Below are 24555 nucleotides of genomic sequence, written 5' to 3'. Positions count from 1 at the left end.
TGGAAGTCCCTTTGCGTACCTGTCAATTTTCGCCAGCTCATCTGGGACAATACGCAAAGCAAACTCCATTTTGTCTGTGAAGTTATTCGTATATTCATCAACGGTCATACTCCCCTTCTTCAACGTTAGAAATTGGTTTTCTAACTCAAGCACGTTTTGGGCCGAGCAGTACTTGCGCTTAAAGTGCACCAAGAACTCTGCCCAAGTCATTTGCAGTGGCTCATTAGGGCTTAGGGTTTTCCCCAATGTATTCCACCAACGAGAAGCACTACCCCTGAACTGACGTACTGCAAAGGTAGTTTGTAGCTTGCCTTGGCAATCACAAGTCATGAAAGCCAACTCCATTTCCGAGATCCAGTCCATTACTCCGACATGATCTTCTTTTCCAGTGAAGGTCGATGGCTTGCAAGTCATAAAGTCCTTATACTTGCACCCATTTCTCTCCACTCTACCCTCGTGGTTATTCCTCCCAACCACAGGTGGTTCACTATGACCAACCGATCTGCTGTTGTTCCCTTCTTCAGATCGATCGTCATTTAGTTCACGTCGTTCAACAGGAACTGAAGGTTCATCCCTGTTGTTCAGCAACATTTGCCTTAACTCCTCCCTCTGTTCAGCCATCATGGTCTGAATCACAGCTCGTACTCCAGCCATGGTGATGGGTTCTGGTGCAGCTCCTACTATAGGCACCTGTTCCACCACTTGGGGTTGAGGTTGTTGGTTTCTGTTTACATTTCCAGCTCCACTTCGGGTTCTTGCCATTATAATCTATATACCGAATAAGGCGAATTTAGGTCTTTATCCTTGTTAGACATGTGAATTCCCTTATCACTCTGAAACGTTTACATGTTAGTTCTAATCTCGTAATCATACGCTTAGAATCCTACACACATAAGGTTTCCAGATCCGGTCGGCAACATACCATAGATCCGAACAAATAATGGCATATATGGCAAACATATAACATTTAGCACATAAGGGCATTTTAGGCATCTTTCCTAAAATAAACTAGTGCTCGTGTCTAAAATATGGTAGACACTCATCTCACAATTATCACTTAGCATTCTAAGTTTAAGTCTAGAAATCCTACAAATTCCTAATTCGCTTAAACTAATGCTCTGATACCAACTGTGACATCCCCTAATTTCTCGGCCAGAAAAGACCGATTTAATTTATGCTTTTTAAAATAAAATCAGAGAAATCTTTTCAAAAGATATTGCGGAATAGGTCCCCAATATAAAACATGATAATGTTTATCAAAACCTTTCTTTAAGAAATATATAATTTCCTTTTATATTAAAACCTCGGGATGTCATGTTCCGATACAGATCAAAAGCATAAACAAGACATTATAAGCCTTACAACAGTTATTCATAACTACTGGCCTATAATCCATAAATCACTCATCATCATCATCCGACTATGCTCGGGGTCCACTACCTGTAATCATAAAAAGCTGAGTGGGTCAGGCTTGGAAGCCTGGTGAGCATATAGGGTTTTCAACCCACAATAAATAATAAACTCTTTAAGTTTATCAATCAACAAATACTTTATTAATTTCAGCAACCAAAAACAACCCTAATTACCCATTCCCGTTATCCTCACCTTACGTCCCTAAAACAACTATCACAAGGGACCTAGCCTAAGGATTTTTATTAGGGGTGACAACTTTGCTTCGGGGGTTCCTCAGCAATTATGTCAAATAAGGCAACCTACATGGTGACAACACTGCTTTCCTTAGCAATTTATGTCAAATAAGACAACCTAACACAAAACGACCAATAAGGTGACAACATTGATTTCTTCAGCAATTTATGTCAAATAAGGTAAACACCGGGGTGACAACATTGCTTTTCCCTTAACAATTTATGTCAAATAAAACAACCAATAATAGGTGACAACATTGCTTTCTTCAGCAATTTATGTCAAATAAAACCACCTGACATAAAACAATCAGTATGGTGACAACATTGCTTTCTTCAGCAATTTATGTCAAATAAAACAAACACCTGGATGACAACATTGTTTTCTCTCAACAATTTATGTCAAACAAGACAAACACCGGGGTGACAACATTGTTTTCCTTCAACAATTTATGTCAAATAGGCACGAAGTCACATCGTCGCCAATGTTTATACAACAGGCACTAAGTCCATAGCTGCCAACATACTAAATCTGTAGCTAGTAACGTACATCTATACTGTACTAAATTCATAGCTACCAACGTACATCTATACTGTACTTCTATCCCTCATACTTTATCTACCCATGTTTTACCCAACATATTTGAAGATAAAATATATATACATTTTAAATCATTTTAAACATGTATAAAACATTCATTTAACACCCATCTCGAATAAACAAACAACATATATATACATAGCACTTATTTTATATAAAATACTTCATATCTATGTGTAAGATGAAAGTGACTACACACTCACTTGATTTAATGAAAATCGGGCAGCAATTCGTTTCCTAAAACGATCGTTTCTAATAAAACTGGGAATTTTATTGAGAAACCGGGCTCTGCGAGGGTCGGGCTTCGAAACCGAAAAGATAAATTATAGGGGTATGAACTCACTTTGATAAGCGGTGATTCGGGCAGCGTTTCGTTTCCCGTAAAGAGTTTATTTAACGAGAAACCGGCTCAAACCGGGCAGAGTTTCGACAGGAGAGAGGATGAATTCTTGAGAATTCCAGGGCTCCGGGGCTTGCTTCGGGCATAAGAAGTGATACCGGGGCCTTCGGGGGTCGTGATAAAGTTTCCGGGGCTAAAATGTGAAAAAGGGGAAATTTTGGGGTGAAAAATGGGGTTTCTTCGGAAGCCCTCGCATGCTATATATAGTCCGAAGGTTCGGACCCGAAGCTGTGCGAAGGTGACACGCGTCGGACAGGTGGCGAGGTTTCTGCCTTACTTCGGACCGCAGGCTCGCAGATGGGAGGCTCGGATTGGACCGGACTTCGGTCCAATAGAAGACTGACACGTATGCGAAGGGGGTGTCTCCGGGGTGTCCGATGCGAGGCTGTCCGAACGCGAGTAGACCGCGGACTTGGTCCAATCAGAAGACGACACGCGAAGCTCGGTCCTATCAGGAGGTGCCACGTGGAGGCCTCGCATGCGAGGGATGACGTGTCCGAAGTGACTCAGCGAAATTTCTCGGTTTTGGGGATTTTTCTCGTTTTTCGCGCCAAAACTTCTAAAATCCATAACTTTCGCATACGAGCTCCGTTTTTGACGTTCTTTATATGCACACGTATGTAAAATTACGCTCTAAAACTTCCGGTTAGACTTTGTCGGCTAATTTTGACTTTAATTTTTATATTATTATTTTTAACAGACCGGGACAGGAAATCCGTTAAAAATTCATAACTTCTTCATCCGACGTCCGTTTTCGTCAGACTTTTTACCGTTGTGCTACTATTTACGAGACCTTCGATTCTCATTTAGGTTGTGTCGGCTAAAAATCACTCGATCTAAAATTCGAGTTTTTAGCTGTCTACTACTAAGCTGAAACTTCGAAAAATCATAACTTCCTCATACGAAGTCAGATTTGGGCGTTCTTTTTATCGAACTTCTCGGTTTAACGAATACTACGAGTTTCGTTTGGATCACTAAGGCTAAAAAGTAGTTTATCAAAAACTCACTTTTTACGACATTTGGCACCGTGCCGGTTTGTCGCGAAACTTCGACAGGTCATAACTTCTTCGTTATAACTCGGATTTCGGCATTCTTTATATATCCATAATCCTTGTCACGACCACTACAACTTTCTTAATAAATATCGGCTTTATCTAATATTTTTTTTGACGCTCATTTTTAATCTTAATTAATTAAATCCTAATAATTAAGCATAAAATACATAAAACACATAATTTTTCACATAATTCCTTTTCATTTTTCCAAAATGAGTCACAAAGGTTAACCTAGACTATCATGTCAATATTAATGCCTAGCCTAGAAACACGGGCATTACACCGAAGTAAGCCCAATCCTTCGCCACCTGTCCGACGCGTGGCAGCGTCGCATAGCCTCGGATCTGAGCTTCGGCCTATTTAAGGCATGCGAGGGTTCCGAACTATTTTACCTTTTTCACCCTAAATTTCACTCTCTTTCATATCATCCAACCTGAATTCTATAATGGGAATGATGTCGGGCACATCTCCCGTGAACTTCTCCAAATAACACACATAAAAGGTGTTATGAATACCCGCCAGTTCTTCCGGTAATTCTAGCTTGTAAGCTTGATTCCCGATTCTCTGAAGAACTTTAAATGGTCCAATAAATCATGGACTCAACTTTCCCCTTCTACCAAATCTTATAAGTCCCTTCCATGGCGAGACTTTAAGTAAAATCGAATCTCTAACTTCGAATGATATCGATTGTCTTTTCTTGTCAGCATAGCTCTTTTGACGATCTTAAGTTGCTAACATCCTTTACTTCAATTCGGCTTATGTGAACTACTACATCGAACTTGGTTCTCTGAACCACGCAACAAACTCATCGTAGTCGGACTCAATTTGATATGACCTCTAGGGTCGGAATAACAATCATCTTCTTAGTCATTACCGATACGAAGGTAATGAAGTACTCGAACAATAACGGAATCAATCTCTAGCTTCTTGGTAACCTTGTGACTTTCCTTGATCCAAGTACGAGTCCTGTGCTTCCGGTAGTATAGGCCTCTACTACCATTCACACCTTCTCCTACTCGTCCCAAGTATTGTCTCGCAGTTCTCCAAGTCACCATACAAGAATTTCACATAGTCATTCAATTCATCAGATGACAAAACCAGGGTTTATATTATTTCTTAAAATAATTACACAAAGGTTCGAGTTTACCCTATACTACGCCTCTAATAGGCTACACCACAAGTTACTAACTGCATTGCTACTTTATATCTTAGCTTTGGGAATATAAGGTCCTTACTCCTGATCCTTTGTATTTCCATCTGCTTCATTAAGGATCATTTGGAATGCCTTTGGTTTTGGTTTTGGTTTTGGTGGAACATTGGGCATTGCTACCTCTTTCTTCTTTGGGCAGTCTTTCGAAATGTGCCCTTCCTCGTTGCATCGATAGCACATCCTCTTGTTGGACGGACACTCGTTGGCATAATGCCCAGTCTTTCCACACTTGTAGCAGGTCACCTCTTCGCTACATTTCCCGAAGTGCTTCTTTTTGCACTTCTCGCACCATTTTGCTTCGCCTTCTCCTCCTCCAGCCTTCGAGAACTTTCTTTTCTCGTTGGACCCTGAAGTCTTTTCAAACTTTCTTTTCTCGCCAACTTCAACCTTGCTGGCGGCTCTCCCCTTAATCATATCTTCAACAGACTTGGCAGCCCAGATAGCTGCCTCCAAAGTAAGTGCCTGACGTACTGGCACCGCATACTCCCATGGAAGTCCCTTTGCGTACCCGTCAATTTTCGCCAGCTCATCTGGGACAATACGCAAAGCAAACTCCATTTTGTCTGTGAAGTTATTCGTATATTCATCAACGGTCATACTCCCCTTCTTCAATGTTAGAAATTGGTTTTCTAACTCAAGCACGTTTTGGGCCGAGCAGTACTTGCGCTTAAAGTGCACCAAGAACTCTGCCCAAGTCATTTGCAGTGGCTCATTAGGGCTTAGGGTTTTCCCCAATGTATTCCACCAACGAGCAGCACTACCCCTGAACTGACGTACTGCAAATGTAGTTTGTAGCTTGCCTTGGCAATCACAAGTCATGAAAGCCAACTCCATTTCCGAGATCCAGTCCATTACTCCGACAGGATCTTCTTTTCCAGTGAAGGTCGATGGCTTGCAAGTCATAAAGTCCTTATACTTGCACCCATTTCTCTCCACTCTACCCTCGTGGTTATTCCTCCCAACCACAGGTGGTTCACTATGACCAACCGATCTGCTGTTGTTCCCTTCTTCAGATCGATCGTCATTTAGTTCACGTCGTTCAACAGGAACTGAAGGTTCATCCCTGTTGTTCAGCAACATTTGCCTTAACTCCTCCCTCTGTTCAGCCATCATGGTCTGAATCACAGCTCGTACTCCAGCCATGGTGATGGGTTCTGGTGCAGCTCCTACTATAGGCACCTGTTCCACCACTTGGGGTTGAGGTTGTTGGTTTCTGTTTACATTTCCAGCTCCACTTCGGGTTCTTGCCATTATAATCTATATACCGAATAAGGCGAATTTAGGTCTTTATCCTTGTTAGACATGTGAATTCCCTTATCACTCTGAAACGTTTACATGTTAGTTCTAATCTCGTAATCATACGCTTAGAATCCTACACACATAAGGTTTCCAGATCCGGTCGGCAACATACCATAGATCCGAACAAATAATGGCATATATGGCAAACATATAACATTTAGCACATAAGGGCATTTTAGGCATCTTTCCTAAAATAAACTAGTGCTCGTGTCTAAAATATGGTAGACACTCATCTCACAATTATCACTTAGCATTCTAAGTTTAAGTCTAGAAATCCTACAAATTCCTAATTCGCTTAAACTAATGCTCTGATACCAACTGTGACATCCCCTAATTTCTCGGCCAGAAAAGACCGATTTAATTTATGCTTTTTAAAATAAAATCAGAGAAATCTTTTCAAAAGATATTGCGGAATAGGTCCCCAATATAAAACATGATAATGTTTATCAAAACCTTTCTTTAAGAAATATATAATTTCCTTTTATATTAAAACCTCGGGATGTCATGTTCCGATACAGATCAAAAGCATAAACAAGACATTATAAGCCTTACAACAGTTATTCATAACTACTGGCCTATAATCCATAAATCACTCATCATCATCATCCGACTATGCTCGGGGTCCACTACCTGTAATCATAAAAAGCTGAGTGGGTCAGGCTTGGAAGCCTGGTGAGCATATAGGGTTTTCAACCCACAATAAATAATAAACTCTTTAAGTTTATCAATCAACAAATACTTTATTAATTTCAGCAACCAAAAACAACCCTAATTACCCATTCCCGTTATCCTCACCTTACGTCCCTAAAACAACTATCACAAGGGACCTAGCCTAAGGATTTTTATTAGGGGTGACAACTTTGCTTCGGGGGTTCCTCAGCAATTATGTCAAATAAGGCAACCTACATGGTGACAACACTGCTTTCCTTAGCAATTTATGTCAAATAAGACAACCTAACACAAAACGACCAATAAGGTGACAACATTGATTTCTTCAGCAATTTATGTCAAATAAGGTAAACACCGGGGTGACAACATTGCTTTTCCCTTAACAATTTATGTCAAATAAAACAACCAATAATAGGTGACAACATTGCTTTCTTCAGCAATTTATGTCAAATAAAACCACCTGACATAAAACAATCAGTATGGTGACAACATTGCTTTCTTCAGCAATTTATGTCAAATAAAAACACCTGGATGACAACATTGTTTTCTCTCAACAATTTATGTCAAACAAGACAAACACCGGGGTGACAACATTGTTTTCCTTCAACAATTTATGTCAAATAGGCACGAAGTCACATCGTCGCCAATGTTTATACAACAGGCACTAAGTCCATAGCTGCCAACATACTAAATCTGTAGCTAGCAACGTACATCTATACTGTACTAAATTCATAGCTACCAACGTACATCTATACTGTACTTCTATCCCTCATACTTTATCTACCCATGTTTTACCCAACATATTTGAAGATAAAATATATATACATTTTAAATCATTTTAAACATGTATAAAACATTCATTTAACACCCATCTCGAATAAACAAACAACATATATATACATAGCACGTATTTTATATAAAATACTTCATATCTATGTGTTAGATGAAAGTGACTACACACTCACTTGATTTAATGAAAATCGGGCAGCAATTCGTTTCCTAAAACGATCGTTTCTAATAAAACTGGGAATTTTATTGAGAAACCGGGCTCTGCGAGGGTCGGGCTTCGAAACCGATCATTTATTTAAGAATGATTGGGTTTTCATAACTAATGCACATGTAACCTTTATATGCTTTTTATGAGACATTCAATTCAGGTTGTTTAATTCATTTTAGACAACCAAGGTAAAGTCCTGACATTATAACCAGAATCTCCAGCCTCGGGGATCGAAACAAGTTGTGTGTAGATCTATATCGGGATTGACAACCCCGCACTCAGGCTGCTAGCTACAGCCCGGCATACACGCCAATGAGTGGAAATTATTATCAACAGTTTAAACGCCCGCAAAGCGTTTGTTTCAGGCCATCCGTCATAGTATGGTTATAAGAACTCATTAAAAAGATATTAACAATACGTTAGTGTATAAACAAGTAAACGAAAGTACACCTTCAAAGTACCAGTTTACAGAATACAAACTACAATGGTTCAATACAGTTTTCAATAACAGCTGGCAGAGCCAGGCACACTCTCAGTTACAAGTTTTCATAAAGGAATACAAATACAAAACATTGATACAAAGAGAACGGTTTTATGGGAATAAAACTACTTTTCATATACAACAGAAAATATAGGATTTTCTGGGACAATTTACATATACAAGATACAGAGATACTCTTTCAAACATAAACACTTATGCACTCACTCAACTTTATGTTGATACTCTCCTTTCAAATTACTTGTATTCTCAGGGAAATAATACACAGGTACTCCCTGAGCTTTTTAAGAAGATGGAGCTATGTTGAGTCATATCTTCTTTTGTATAACTATTTTGGTTCAATATACAATGATTGAACACATGTAAATACTTATACTTTCTAAATACAATGGTTGTTTGTACTTTGATTACTATGATGCATGTGTTGTGATACTACAATTGAAGTCCTCCACCCCCAGACGTTTCCGCCGTCTGGTTTGGGGGTGTGACAGATTGGTATCAGAGCATTGTTTATAGTGAACTCAGTATATCAATCCATAAAAGATATACAAACTATAAATACATCGGGGCAAGGAGCTCTGACTACAAGTATACTTTTTAAAGATTTAAGTATTTTTATAAGAAGTATACTAACACTCATACTTACAAGTACAATATCGCAATCATAAGAACTTAAAAGTATTTGGATGTTGAACACAATAGTCAAATCTGGGCAGTTATGTAGTCATATCTGGAATTAATATAGCCTGATCAACTATTTTGATTTAAGATATGACCAACATGTGTTTGGGAGTGATAGTGGTGTTGCGACATGTCTAAAACTTACCATACATATTTAGAACAACTATAGAACAGAATACAAAGATTAAAATACTATGGAGAGTATTTTACTAACCTTACTCCTAATACAGAACCTATGGTTGAACACATTCTACCAGGAGACCCCTACAATCCACACAATGCAGGCTGGATCTCAGAGTCAGATGAAGAACCCTCTGAGGACAGCGAATCGAGTGGTACAGATACAGAGCCATAAGTTTGCAACCCTGGGGAGCGTCCCCTAAGACAAGATGAGGTAGAACCCATACCCGAGTGGTCAATAATCAAAACATGTTATTATAAAATAATATCAGAGTGTAATCCCAAAGATCTCATGTGCGGAAAATCATAGTGTGATGCGTTGCAATCGAGCCGAATCCTTTCCTTTGAAAACAAAGTACCTGAAACTAAAACTGAAAACCGTAAGCACAAAGCTTAGTGAGTTCCCCCATCATACCACACACCATACATAACACATAATGTATAACATATCCGGGTACTAGCTACCCCTTCAGTATCTTTCAACCGGTAACTTGCCTAGCATATCAGGGTGCTAGCCTACCCCTTCGGTCCTGTTGACCGGTAGCTTTCCTAGCATACCACAGTGTTGGCCTACCCCTTCGGCCCTATCAACCGGTACCTCGCCTAGCATATCAGGGTGCTGGCCTACCCGTTCGGTCCTTTCGACCGGTACCGGGGACTATTTCACCCGCTACTCTACCACGTAGCATCCTAGTGCATAAACATATAAATCATATACTGCCTAGCTTGTCTGGGTGCTGGCATACCCTTTCGGACCTATCGACCGGTATTGGGGTCTATCCTACCCCTCCTATCACATATCACATAACATCATAGCATACTATCACATAAAACATAACATACGAGATAATTATCACAAAGACAATTATTTAACAACCATCTCCTACTAGTGGGCCGACATTGTAGCCTTAGACCCACTTCTACTGGAAGGTAACTCACCTCACACTGCTGAAGTCCCGTAGACAAAACTCTAGCTGCTGGATGATAGGTTCTCGAACTGTCAATCATCAAAATAACACCCAATCAGTAATTAGGTTCCAACATATACCCATAAGTCTATGCTTGGGGTAAAAGGCTACTTTACCCCCAACTTAGCTTGAATCAAGCCCAAGGCCCAATCCAAAAGCCCAAAACTCAACTATAGGTCAAAGCCCAACATATGGCCCAATTTTCCAAATTGGGCCCAAACCTTTACATGTTCTTACCCTAAGACCCAACCATTTAGTCCAGTCCAAACATTTGACATTTCTAAAGGCCCAATATCTCATAATCATAAAGGCCCAATTATGGCCCATCTATGGCCCAATTTTCCAAATTGGGCCCAAACCCCTCACATGGGCCTTACCCTAAAGCCCATTAAGTTAGTCTAGTCCATTTTCTTTTTCTTGGATGGCCCATTATTAGCCCAATCACCAAAGCCCAGTAGGAAGGCCCAACTCAAGGCCCAAGTGAAATTAGGGTTTTCACATAAAATTACAATTAGGGTTAAGGGTTTCTCACTTAACCCATTAAGGACTTAATGCATTAAGTCCATTACTCTATTAGATAAATTATATGGTGTGGTCGGGCTTAATACATAATCCAATTCCAATGGCGCAAAATGCGGGTCCCGATAAGTCCAACCCCATAATTCCAAAATTAGGGTTCTGAACCCTAATTAGAGTTTCCAACCCAATCATAGCCCAATAGGCCCAAAACTAAATTTTTAGATCAATTAGAGTTTTATTAGGCCCATTAGGGTTTCACTAGTCGGGCACCACCCACTACCACCTCGGGTAGTGGTGGTCAACGGCGGCTCACGGCGGTGGTTATGGTTCTAGTCCATTTTGTCCAAGCATCCCAAACGAATCAAAACACAAACAAGGCACACTGCCACCCAACACGGTGGGTGGTGGCGGCAGCTTCCCCATCCGGTGCTTATTCGACCGTCACAGTGGTTCTTCCCCGGTTACACACGTCGTCCGGCAGTGGCGATGACCTCCCGATGGCGAAGTGGCGGATGGTATGGTGGAGGCGGCTGGAGGAGACGAAGGAGGTGGCGACTGCCTCTCTTTTTAGGGTTAGGGTTTAGAACTGGGGGTGACGGGTTTATATACCCCGATCCCCATAGCATGTTTCCATAATAACCGAAATGGTCCCTCCTTCCCCCACTTCTTTCAAATTTAATCCAATATTTACCATTTAAACCCTGCCTCCTGAAATCCTTTACAAATTAAGTCCGAATTTTACCAAGCAGCCCTTCCCTCTACAAATCCTTTTCAATTTAGGTTCAAAATTTACTCTTTAGCCCCTGCTTCCATAAATCCTTCCATATTAAGTCCAATACTTACCCAACACCCCATGTCTTCTAAAAATCTTTACAAAATAAATCTTGAATCTACACTTTAACCCCCAAATAATCCGAGTTATAACATTTGGCTCCCGAAAACCAACACCCCACTAAAATTATGGATTTTAGGGATATTATTCATCCATTAGTTTTATTTATTTGTTTATTTAATAAACGGGGTGTTACAACTCTCCCCCACTTAAATTAGATTTCGTCCTCGAAATCATTCCTTACCATTCCTTAAGCGCCAAACCACTCAAGTAACATGGCCACAATCTTGGGTACACCCTAGCCTTTCCAAGGCAATCCAAATCATCCCTCGTAGGGTTCTAAAACCCAAAAATAAACGAATCTCTTGTAACAATCACATCTACTTAGTCTGAAATCTATAGTCTCAAGATGGCCAGACTCCCTGGCAGACCACCCATGCTGAGCTTTACCAAGCTTAATCTTCTTTGAATGACCAGCCAAATGCATACTTTCTGCCTCGGTTACCTCAATGCTACCTTAAAACAAAATCACTGACCATAGTCAACAATAGAGCACTTATTCTTGACAGAGGGCTCAAATAATCCTTCGAGTAGAAGATCCATCCCTGCAACGGTTAAACTCAGATGAGAGCTGCGCAACAGGATCAAATCGACTACTTTGAGATTATTTAATCACGCAGTGAGTGACTTGTCACTTCCCAATCAATCAGCTATTCCGTCCGCACCAGCAAACCTGAAACACTAATACTACCAAAACACTGAAACTGCCCGAAGCACTGAACTGCTTGAAATAGCATGCTGCTACATGGCTGCTTTCCAAAATCTATCGAGACCTTCCTAGTCTCAATTCATTCGTCAGTCATCTGATATACCGGATTCCGGCCCGGCTGCGGAGCCAAAGGACCCCTACTTAGTCGCCTCAGACGACTTCTAAACGAATCCTTCTCTAGAACTAGTTTCCACTAGTTATCATGCCACTGTGGCTCTAACAACGTCCCGATCCAACCGATCGGGTCCATACGTCGAGTCCCAACGTTACCAAATCCGAGGCTAAAATTGATTGCTACCTGACCGATGGTAGCCTTATATCACGAACGACCTTAAGGAGTCCACTGCTTCCTTGATCTCATATCTGTAGTGGCGTTCCTATAGTCTTATCATTGGCTCAACCAAATCTAATCCATCTGGGTAATTCCGAAATCCAATCCGTGGATTTCCATACCCTTACTGTTGCACCCGAACTGGTGGGTACTACTGTTCCTTCTGCGTTCTAACAACACGCTCATGCCATCTACCAACCTAGTAAATGCTACAGCCACACTCGCATACTTACAACCTTATAGCACTATCTAACCGCTAGTGAATGCTACGACTACCCCCTCACTCTTACAACACTTTCCATGCTAACTGACTGTTAGTGAAAGCTACGGCTACCCCCTTAGTCTTACAACACTTCCCATACTATCTGACTGTTAGTGAATGCTACGGTTACCCCCGTAGTCTTACAATACTTTCCATTCTAACTAACTGTTAGTGAAAGCTACAGCTACCCCATAGTCTTACAACACTTTCCACACTGGGTCGAACACGAACTCGACCTAACACTCAACTGAACTTGAGTTTTAATTGGACCTCTAAGCTGGTTCCCTAAACCTGTTATCCGATTCCAAGGAAAAACATGAACCAAATGTTGGAACGTTTTCTAAACTCCCAACTCACCCAATCCTCAACCTAGACGGCCACTCGAATGCCTTTCTCCTTATCGGGGATGCGAAACTCATCCTAGTTCACACCTATTTCTGCTCCTAAGTACCAACTCGATTCTTCCCCACTTACATTCAACTAAGTCTTCACGACACGTGAGAATTGAAGGATTCCCAATCCTTCTTTCTTTCTAATAATCCACCGATGACAACCTGCACTTACCAATGCTAGCGATCAATCACCGGTTAACCCTGAGATCGCCCATTTTGTAACACCCGTTCCTCGAGGTATTATTTAAATTATATAAGTTAATAATTGTTTTGGACTAGCACTTGGATATTGGACCAATTTGAGTAGATTTAGAAAATAGGCCGAGTTGATCGGCTGCCCATAAGTCGTACGCCGAGCGTAACCTGGCGTACGTGGGGCGTAGTGGCCATTGGATTCGAGCGACGCGGGTGCGTACGCGCAGCGTACCAAGAGGTACGCCCAGCGTACGCTGGCAGATGACAAACCCTAATTTTTAGGGTTTAGGACCTATAAATACATCATTATAGCCTCCCCTTTTGGCCTCTTCACCTGTCCATCACCCTCAGAGAAACCCTAACTCGTTCATACTCTTCCTTGTGTGTGTGTTTGACATTTTGAGCTTATTTTGGCAAAGAAGGGCTTGGAAGAAGAAAGGAAAGGTTGGAGAAGAATCCCTTGAGGACCTTGAACTCAAGGATCTGGAACAAGCTCACCATTTGGCACCAAGAGGAGGTATAAAGCTCCTATCTTTCCTTCTAGAATCATAGATCTAGGGTTTTGAAGATTTGGACCTTTTTAGGTCCAAAGTTTGGATCTTGGCCATGCAACTTCGATTTTGAGCTTAGGGTTGCCACCCTTGAAGCTCAATGGGTTCCTTTAGCTGTAAAGTTGCAAACTTTGAGACTTTTATGAAGCCATGCAAGAGATCTAGCCATTTCCATGGAATTTTATTGTCATTTTTAGCGTTGGGCTCATTTGATGGGTTGCCAGCCACCAAGTGATCGACTTTAAGGGTTAGGAAGAAGTATGGGACTCAGATCTGTAGTTTGGACGTATGTCTTAAGGGATTAAGCAGTTTTTGGAAAAAATTGCTTAACAGGAGAGTACGCTGGGCGTACTCGCCCGTACGCGCAGCGTAAAAACCTTCTCAGCAATACGCGCAGCGTACATAGAGGTATGCCAAGCATATACTTAGGCAGTGGACTTTTTTTACTAGGATTTAGTTTGGGCCAAGTCTTGGACATAGCAGTAATGGGCCGTGCTGGGCCTTTAGAAGCCTGTTAAGGGCCCAAGGATTAGTTGGGCTTGTGAGGAAAGCCCATTTGAAGAGTTGGGCCCAATTTAGAAAGTTGGGCCATTTGATGACTTAATGGGCCTTAGTGAGGATTAGAAAGGATTGGGTCTCGGTCATGGCCCGAAATAGATCAGAGGGGTAAAATAGTCATTTTACCCATGGGAGAGTCATCAGTTTTTGAATAAATGTTTATTTGGTCATTATAGCCGGGGAGTAGTTGGAGCAGCCGACAGTGTCACCTTGCACGAGTTATTCAGGAGTCAGTATGAGAGGTGAGTTTCCTTCCAGTAGGAACGGGTCTACGGCCACAATGCCGGCTCGTTTAGATGATGGTAGTTCCGGACTTCGGTCCGATGCCGGGGCGGTCCCGAGAAGTAGTGATGTATGCTTGATGTCTTCGTGATTCATGCATGTTCATGATATGTATATATGTTCCGGACTCTGGTCCGATGCCGGGCAAGCCCGATGCAGTATATGTGATTATGTTATATGTTTATGTTTACGTTATGTTCAGTTTATTCCGGACTTCGGTCCGATGCCGGGCGGGCCCAAGTTATTTCGGACTTCGGCCTGATGGCGGGCGGGGCCCAATTTATGCCGGACTTCGGTCCGATGTCGGGCGGGTCCCGATGCAGTGGACAAGGCCCAGTATGTGTTATATGTGTTATTGTATGGTATGTGGTAGTTTGGGGGAGCTCACTAAGCTTCGTGCTTACAATTTTCAGTTTTGGTTTCAGGTACTTCCACTAGCAAAGGGAAGGGCTCAGGATGATCGGATGGCACACACCACAGTCACAGCCTGGGAGTTTACTCTGATGTTTTGTTATGAGATTTTGATTTGAGACAGATACTATGATGTTTTATGATACATGATTTATGATTTTTACTTATGACTTTGGATGGTTTATGATTTTAATAACGGTTTGAAAACGAAATTTTTGGGACGTTACACATTTTCTGAAATCTTGATGAGTACTCTTGAAATTTGGTCCAGTATGACACCTCAATCCACCTCTCATGCTGACAACTAGAGACCTTAATCTTTACCCTGGCTGACGAATCCTCGTTCCCACTTCCAATCTCGCAGCTCCACTGAACTCTAACCGAACACAACCCATGCAAAAATACCATTCTCTTGAACATCCAATGACCAACCACTTATGCACCTAACACCCGCAACTGACACCACCATCTTCATGTTACCAGTCCTTTCCTAGCAACGGTAGTGTCTTGAACTCCAAAGTTCTTCCATAGGCAATTGTCAACCATACCCGAACAAATGATAGAACCATTGAACTCTGACTTCACTGGAGAACTATCGCTCTAACCCTGACCTAATATGTTGGGTTTAAAATATGGTTTATACTTTGCTTTTCTAGGAAAATGTTGGTTGTGTGTACGGCCGTACACGGGTTTACGGCCGTAAACCCGTGTACGACCAACTATCTCATATATATAGGGTGAGGAGTGTATGAGAGTAAAAGGCTAGAGAGAAGGAGAGCATATTGTAGAGAGAGAAACTAGAGAGAAGAATAGAGTGTGTGTGAGAGAATCTTGTGTAAGGAGCATCATTCATATCTTTGAATACATCATAGATTCAAGTTATTCTTCTTCTCCTTCTCTTCTGTTTTGATCTGGCATCATCCGTTTGATTGGGATTCCGCACCATCAAACGGATCTGATTGATACACAATCAGATAGGGGACTTACAAGTGGTATCAGAGCTTGGATTGTATCAATCAATTTGGCTAGATCTAGAGCGTATTTGACCTTATTTTTGAAGGATTTTTTCGTTTTTGGATAGATCTTGGCAAAATAGGGGGGTTTGTTCTTCGTGTTTTTGATAAAAAAGAGTTTTTGATCGAGTTTTGGAGCTACAAAGTCGAAAAAACGCTGTTTTTGGTCGTAACCAGCGAGGGGGTGGCGGCGTGTACGGCCATCGGCTAGGGTTTCCAAAGCGTTTGCGGCCGGAAACGATTTGCGGTCAGAGGGTTTAAGGTCCGAGGTCTCGCGAGTTTACGGTCCGAAGACACGTGTTCGGTCACGCGGGTTTACTGCCCAGCGAGTCTTCGGTCAGCAGCTGTAACAAATCGTTATTTCAAACCTATGTAATAGTATAGGTCAATGTGTATTTTTTTTATAATAATAAAGAGAAATTTTAGCATAATGTGCATATTTACATAATTGACCCTAAAAAATAAATTATTTAGCAATCTCGATTGGGATGAACCAAGCGATAGAGATTGTAACAAGGTTTCCAAAAACATAAAGAACACTAAAATCCAAGTTATAACGAAGAAGTTATGACCAATCGAAAATCCGCGACAAAACCGACGAAACACTGTTCAGTGTAAAAACTGAATTTTCAATAAAAGACTTTTTAGGCTTAACAATCTAAATGAAAGTTGTAGTTTATGTTAAACCGAGAACTTTCATAAAAAGATCGGAAAAATCTGACTTCGTATGAGAAATTTATGATTTTTCTAAGTTTCAGTATAGCAGTGTACAGCTAAAAACTCGAAATAAAGATAGAGTGATTTTTAGCCGACACAACCTAAACGAGAATTAAAGGTCTCGTCGGTAGTAGTACAATGGTAAAAAGACAGACAAAAACGGACGTCGGATGAAGAAGTTATGAATTTTTAACGGATTCTCGTCCCGGTCTGTTTAAAATAATAATATTAAAAATAAATTCAAAATTAGCCAACGAAGTCTAAACGAAAGTCGTAGAGTATGATTTTACCTACACGTGCATATAAAGAACGCCAAAAACGAAGCTCGTATGCGAAAGTTATGATTTTCGCAAGTTTTGGCACAAAAATAAAGAAAAATAGGAAAAACCGGGCAATTTCGCATGCCAAGTCACCCTCGCACGTGGCGGCTGCTGATTGGACCGAAGCCTTGCGTGGCACCTACTGATTCGACCAACTCCGCGGTCCAATCCCACTCGGACAGCCTCGCATGAGACACACCGGACATCACCTCGCACGCCCCTCGGATGCCCCCTTCGCACGTGCCCTCTTTCTACTGGACCGAAGCATGGTCCAATCCGAGCCTCCAATCTGCGAGCCTGCGGTCCGAAGTAAGCCCAATCCTTCGCCACCTGTCCAACACGTGGCAGCCTCGCATAGCCTCGGATCCGAGGCTTCGGCTTATTTAAGGCATGCGAGGGTTCCGAACTATTTTACCTTTTTCACCCTAAATTTCACTCTCTTTCATATTTTCCACTCCCATAAGCTCACATACAACCCCTAAAGCCCCGGTATCAAGTCTCGAACCCTAAGCAAGCCTCGCAGCCCCGAGATTCCCGAGAAGTAACCTCTCTCCTGTCGAAACTCTGCCCAATTTGAGCCGGTTTCTCGTCAAACAAACTCCTTTTCGTGAAACGAAAATCCGTCCGATTCACCACCTATCAAGTGAGTACATACCCCCGTATTTTCATAATTTCTACTGTTTTAAGGGGGGAATACAATCATAACACAAGAACTTTGTGTTATAAAATCATGATTCAAATCATGATAAAACAACATTAAATTATCCAAAAAAATACTCAAAACATCAAACTCTTTTATAATCTTATATTTTTCCCCAAAATTCATATTTGTATATATATATATATATATATATATATATATATATATATATATATATATATATATATATATATAAATAAGATTTAAAAGGCTTAGGACTGATAACTCATTCTGGGTCCTTTTCCTTGTTTGGATGTGGGCTTATAGTTACGGCTATTTGTCCGAGTGTCGTTTGAATTTTACTTGTATATACAATTGTGTATGTATATAAATATAAAAGTTATTTCATCAATTCAAACACCTTTGTAAAACGTTCAGCAAGGGGTTACATGCTAAATACAGTTAAATACAGATTCACAAAGTACATATAAATTATAATAGGTATAATTTATGATACATAAAACAATAATTCATGAAACAAGCATACTAGAATACACTGTTTTACAAGAAACAAGGGTTTTGATACAGAACAAATCAAGGGTTTACACTCGTCAAATACATGTTCGGAATACTAATTCAAGAACATACTATCAATAATTTATTTCAGAATGATTGGGTTTTCATAACTAATACACATGTAACGTTTATATGCTTTTTATGAGACATTCAATTCAGGTTGTTTAATTCATTTTAGACAACCAAGGTAATGTCCTGACATTATAACCAGAATCTCCAGCCTCGGGGATCGAAACAAGTTGTGTGTAGATCTATATCGGGATTGACAACCCATCACTCAGGCTGCTAGCTACAGCCCGGCATACACGCCAATGAGTGGAAATTGTTATCAACAGTTTAAACGCCCACAAAGCGTTTGTTTCAGGCCATCTGTCATAGTATGGTTATAAGAACTCATTAAAAAGATATTAACAATACGTTAGTGTATAAACAAGTAAACGAAAGTACACCTTCAAAGTACCAGTTTACAGAATACAAACTACAATGGTTCAATACAGTTTTCAATAACAGTTGGCGGAGCCAGGCACACTCTCAGTTACAAGTTTTCATAAAGGAATACAAATACAAAACATTGATACAAAGAGAACGGTTTTATGGGAATAAAACTACTTTTCATATACAACAGAAAATATAGGATTTTCTGGGACAATTTACATATACAAGATACAGAGATACTCTTTCAAACATAAACACCTATGCACTCACTCAACTTTATGTTGATACTCTCCTTTCAAATTACTTGTATTCTCAGGGAAATAATACACAGGTACTCCCTGAGCTTTTTGAGAAGATGGAGCTATGTTGAGTCATATCTTCTTTTATATAACTATTTTGGTTCAATATACAATGATTGAACACATGTAAATACTTATACTTTCTAAATACAATGGTTGTTTGTACTTTGATTACTATGATGCATGTGTTGTGATACTACAATTGAAGTCCTCCACCCCCAGACGTTTCCGCCGTCTGGTTTGGGGGTGTGACAGATTGGTATCAGAGCATTGTTTAGAGTGAACTCAGTATATCAATCCATAAAAGATATACAAACTATAAATACATTGGGGCAAGGAGCTCTGACTACAAGTATACTTTTTAAAGATTTAAGTATTTTTATAAGAAGTATACTAACACTCATACTTACAAGTACAATATCACAATCATAAGAACTTAAAAGTATTTGGATATTTAACACAATAGTCAAATCTGGGCAGTTATGTAGTCATATCTGGAATTAATATAGCCTGATCAACTATATTGATTTGAGATATGACCAACATGTGTTTGGGAGTGATAGTGGTGTTGTGACATGTCTAAAACTTACCATACATATTTAGAAGAACTATAGAACAGAATACAAAGATTAAAATACTATGGAGAGTATTTTACTAACCTTACTCCTAATACAGAACCTATGGTTGAACACAATCTACCAGGAGACCCCTACAATCCACACAATGCAGGCTGGATCTCAGAGTCAGATGAAGAACCCTCTGAGGACAACGAATCGAGTGGTACAGATACAGAGCCACAAGTTTGCAACCCTGGGGAGCGTCCCCTAAGACAAGATGAGGTAGAACCCATACCCGAGTGGGGCCAATACATCAACCATTGGAGTCGACAAAACGGCCAACGCCCTCCTTACGGAATGGCACGAGGTTTCTATAACGTCTCGAGAGGAGGAACAGCCGATAGGGCTCTTCCAGTTATAGTAAACTGAATAGCTCGACAAGCTGATCAATCGAGAATGTTGATCAATCGGATCCTAGAAGTGAATGCGGTTGCGCAGGATAACACTACAGATATCCGTCGTCTTGATGAGATGCAGGATGACACCCAGCACCATACTGAAGCCCTATAAAGGCAACTTAATGCTGCTGAATCAGAGATAATGGAACTGAGGGAGCATCAAGTTGCCCAAGAAAGGCGCTGGAAAACACAAGACGAAGCAGAACCCAGCAACCATCGTAGCAACCGTCGCAAGTAGTGTTCGCACTACTTCTATTTTCTACTTCCTATATCGAATGTGTATACTACTTTCTACGTATGTACAAATCAAGTATCAATAAAACAATAAGCACTTTACTTCAACAAGAGTTATTACAATTCTCATAATCATCTTATTCCAAAGTTTTGGATCACATAAATGTTCCAGTGTTATTTTTCATGCTTTCAATACGACCGCGAAAATTTTATTTTTCGGTAGGTCGGTTTGATGTCGACGCTTTCTCAGTATTGGGGTATATTAAAATTCTGATTTTTTTTCCAGACCTTATGTACTTGATATACCAATACAGTCGACATATACATTCTTACCCTTTGAAAAATAACCATTCAATTTCATATTATCCTATTGCAAGTTGTACTTGCAGTGGATTTCTATTTCCAATTCTTTGTGAGATTCATGTTGAATTAAGTGTTTAGTTCAGAGATATCAAATTTATATTCATTCTTGATATCTCACTATCTTTTTATCTATTGACTTTTATAGCAAGAGATGCCTCCTCGTAGAAATCCAAGACGTATCAACATCAATAAAGCACTGACGCCACCCCCACCACCACCTCCTCAATTCGACCCCGCTATGTTTCAAGCGGCGGTCACGGAGGCTGTAGCGGCTGCCTTGTCTCATATCCATACTCCTGAGGTTAGTGGGTCGGGAGTTGAGAAATACAGGCCACCAACACAAGTTAAACAGAGTGCCTGCTGCAACTGTATGTGTGGGAAAAGCAAGAGACAAGGCAAGGACACGCCACCAGGGGTAGGAAGAAACAACTTCCCAGTGAAGAAAAAGACATGTTTTCAATGTGGAACACCTGGACACATTGCCCGAAACTGTCCAAATCGGGCATACGTTCCCTACTATGCACAAGGGTTGCAGAACGCGCCAAGAGGGAGATTTTCCAAAAGAAACCCCTTAAGTTCACGTTCAGACAATGGCAACTGGAATGCCACGAAGGGCAAGAGTTCAACTCCCAAGGCCAAGAAATCAACTCCCGGGCAAGAAGGGAATGCCGGCCCAGAAGTCAAGTTCAAGAGATGCTCCTGTGAAGCCAAGACCGGTTAGGTCAAAGTCATCTCGGCAGCCGACTACAAGTTCAAAATCAAGTGCCGAGGTACCCATCGGATCGAACAAGAAATGGGTTAAACCCAACTACAAATGGGTACCAAAGGTTCAATCTCCCAAATCTTCCAATGATTATAATATTTCTACATCTTCTGTTTGTGATAAGCAGGATATGTCGTGGGAGAGAGTTCCTTGCATAGATGACAAAGGTCAACCCAGTTTCAAAATGGATTGGGTTCCAAAGACCAACTAATCTCGTTCTGTGTCGGAGCAGCTATGGAGGCATATCATCAGACTTCGGTTTGTTGCTAATGGCTATTCCAGGCACATGATAGGGGGCATCTCTCAACTGTACAACACTCAGAACTTTGTTTGAGAGTATGTATCCTTTTGCGGGAAATGAGGAAAGGAAGGGATCACAGACGGGGTTAGTGCTTAATGACATGACTTACGGTTTGATTTTTCTTCTCGATACTCCTGAGTTTATCTTACACTGATTCATTTTGAAGACAATTATTTCTTTCTTATAGTTTTTCTTTAGTACGTATTGTTGGGAAGTGATATCAAGAAAGTGATAACGGGCAGTCTAAACATGTGTAAGGGACTGAATCTGAATTGTCTAGACTATGTGTTCAATGTGCTGGTAGGCACGAAGGATTTGATAGTGTGGATTTAGATAGGATTGTTTGGACTGACCATATGACGCTCGGGTGGATTGAGCAGTGAGATAAACACGGGAACCCACGGGGTACATTAAATTAATACACATCTAGAATAGTGGTTCAACTTTTCCTTGATGTACGGACTTATGTCCTTAATTCTGGTTCTGATAAGGCAACTGGGGGGTTCTGATAAAGTAGGTCTGTAGGAAATTATTTTCTTGCTTTCTATCTGTCAGTCATATGTTGCTTCCTATGCGTGATTGGAAGATATCCGACCTGGATTGCAACATATGCAACTCTAATTCTACGTACCTCCTTATCTGTGCAATTCTTTCTATCTGTTAGCCATATGTTGTCCCCTCTGCGTGATTGGAAGATCCGACCTGGGACACAACATATGCAACATTCTACCTCTCAATCCCTCTATCTCTGTTAGTCATATGTTGTCCCCTCTGCGTGATTGAAAGAGATCCGACCTGGGACACAACATATGCACCTATTTCTAAACCTGACTTCCTCCTTGATAATTGTTTACTTACCTAAAGTAAGGAGTCCTTAGGAAGTTCTTGATAACCAGGGTATATCGGGAAGTGGGGAACACATTCTAGTGCAACTAAAATCGAACCATTTAGAGGTTGTCTGTAGATCTCGCTGCTTAATTTAAGTGGACAACAATACCCGTGGTCGTCGTCAGCTAAATGGTTTATTTAGAAAAGTTTGTCAATATTCTTCGTGTTTAAGTGGACCACAATACCGACAATTGACATGATCTATTCATGAAGGTGAAGGTACTGATAAACAAAGTTAAGACTGTCTCACAACTTTGATCCCAAATATTTTTGTTTCTGTTAAATTTGTTCATAGTTTTCCTCTATGCACAAATTTAGGGGGAGAATTAAAATTTTAAAAAAAAATCAGAAAATTCAAAAATCAAACAAAAATCAGAAAAATTAAAAATCCAAAAATAGTGTTATTTCTGTTTTATTTCCTTTTTAGAAAAATCAAAAATCCAAAAATATTTTTGTTTTTGTTTTATTTTTCAGAAAATATGAAAACTCCAAAAATATTGTGTGCTAAGTTTTCTTTTAGTTTTGTTTTGTCTTGAAAAGTGAATTCAGATATAGATGAGACTCAAGGAGACTGTATCGAGAATTTCTGAGCCAAGGCTTCGTCCGTGATCATCGAAGAATTCTCATTCGAAGGAGCAAGAAATGAAGATTATTCTTTAAACATTCAATCCTTCAACCCTAGAAGCAAGGTGAAGCTGCACTTGAAGATCATGTGACAGATTGCATTGAAGCCTCCTCAATCAATTTGCTGCTATCTATATACCTGCTGAAGTGATCCAAAAGATTCGTTTTCTCTGATATTCTCTCTGAAGATTCTCAAGCTGAAAGCGCTATCTTTCAAGAATCTTTTCAAGAAGCCTCCTCACCCAACGTGCGTTCAATGTCAAATTTTAAAGAAAAGCCCAACTGCTCAAGATGAAGTCATTTATTGCAGATTCATATGTGCATCTTGAAGTCGTGAAGAAATTAAAGATTAAAGCTAAAGCCAAGCTCCCATTGAAGATTGACAAGAAAAGCCAGCTACTTTTTAGGGGGAGCTTGTTGGGTAAATTAGAAAAGAAAGCTATAAACCAAGGGGGAGATTGTTGGGTCTAAAATATGGTTTATATTTTGCTTTTCTAGGAAACTGTATTTTTATGTCTAGGACCGTAAATAGCTTGGTGCTTACGGCTATGTATGTGTTTACGGTTGTGTGTACGGCCGTACACGGGTTTACGGCCGTAAACACGTGTACGGCCAACTATCTCATATATATATATATATATATATATATATATATATATATATATATATATATATATAGGGTGAGGAGTGTGTGAGAGTAAAAGGCTAGAGAGAAGGAGAGCATATTGTAGAGAGAGAAACTAGAGAGAAGAATAGAGTGTGTGTGTGTGTGAGAATCTTGGTAAGGAGCATCATTCATATCTTTGAATACATCATAGATTCAAGTTATTCTTCTTTTCCTTCTCTTCTATTTTGATCTGGAATCATCCGTCTGATTGGGATTCCGCACCATCAAACGGATCTGATTGATACACAAGGAAATTGGGGACTTACATAATATCCTCTAAATATACTCTTGCACAGATCCCGACAAAGATCCGGAATGATAACGGTACACGCGGAACCCACTTCGCTATATATATATATATATATATATATATATATATATATATATATATATATA

At 40.3% G+C, this 24555-nt stretch overlaps 1 protein-coding gene across 1 annotated transcript in view; it reads left to right on the top strand.

Annotated features, from left to right (window-relative positions):
- LOC145114299 (uncharacterized) overlaps positions 1-24555 on the top strand; it is a 103807-nt gene that overhangs the window by 66349 nt on the left and 12903 nt on the right. The gene's annotated exons all lie outside the window — the stretch shown is intronic.

This window comes from Lactuca virosa, chromosome 5 (genome assembly GCF_052849685.1).
Source record: "Lactuca virosa cultivar CGN04683 chromosome 5, Lactuca_virosa_CGN04683_v6, whole genome shotgun sequence".
NCBI classification, from domain to species: domain Eukaryota; kingdom Viridiplantae; phylum Streptophyta; class Magnoliopsida; order Asterales; family Asteraceae; genus Lactuca; species Lactuca virosa.
The sequence above is the reverse complement of the archived record's forward strand: the minus strand, read 5'-3'. Positions and strand labels throughout refer to the sequence as shown.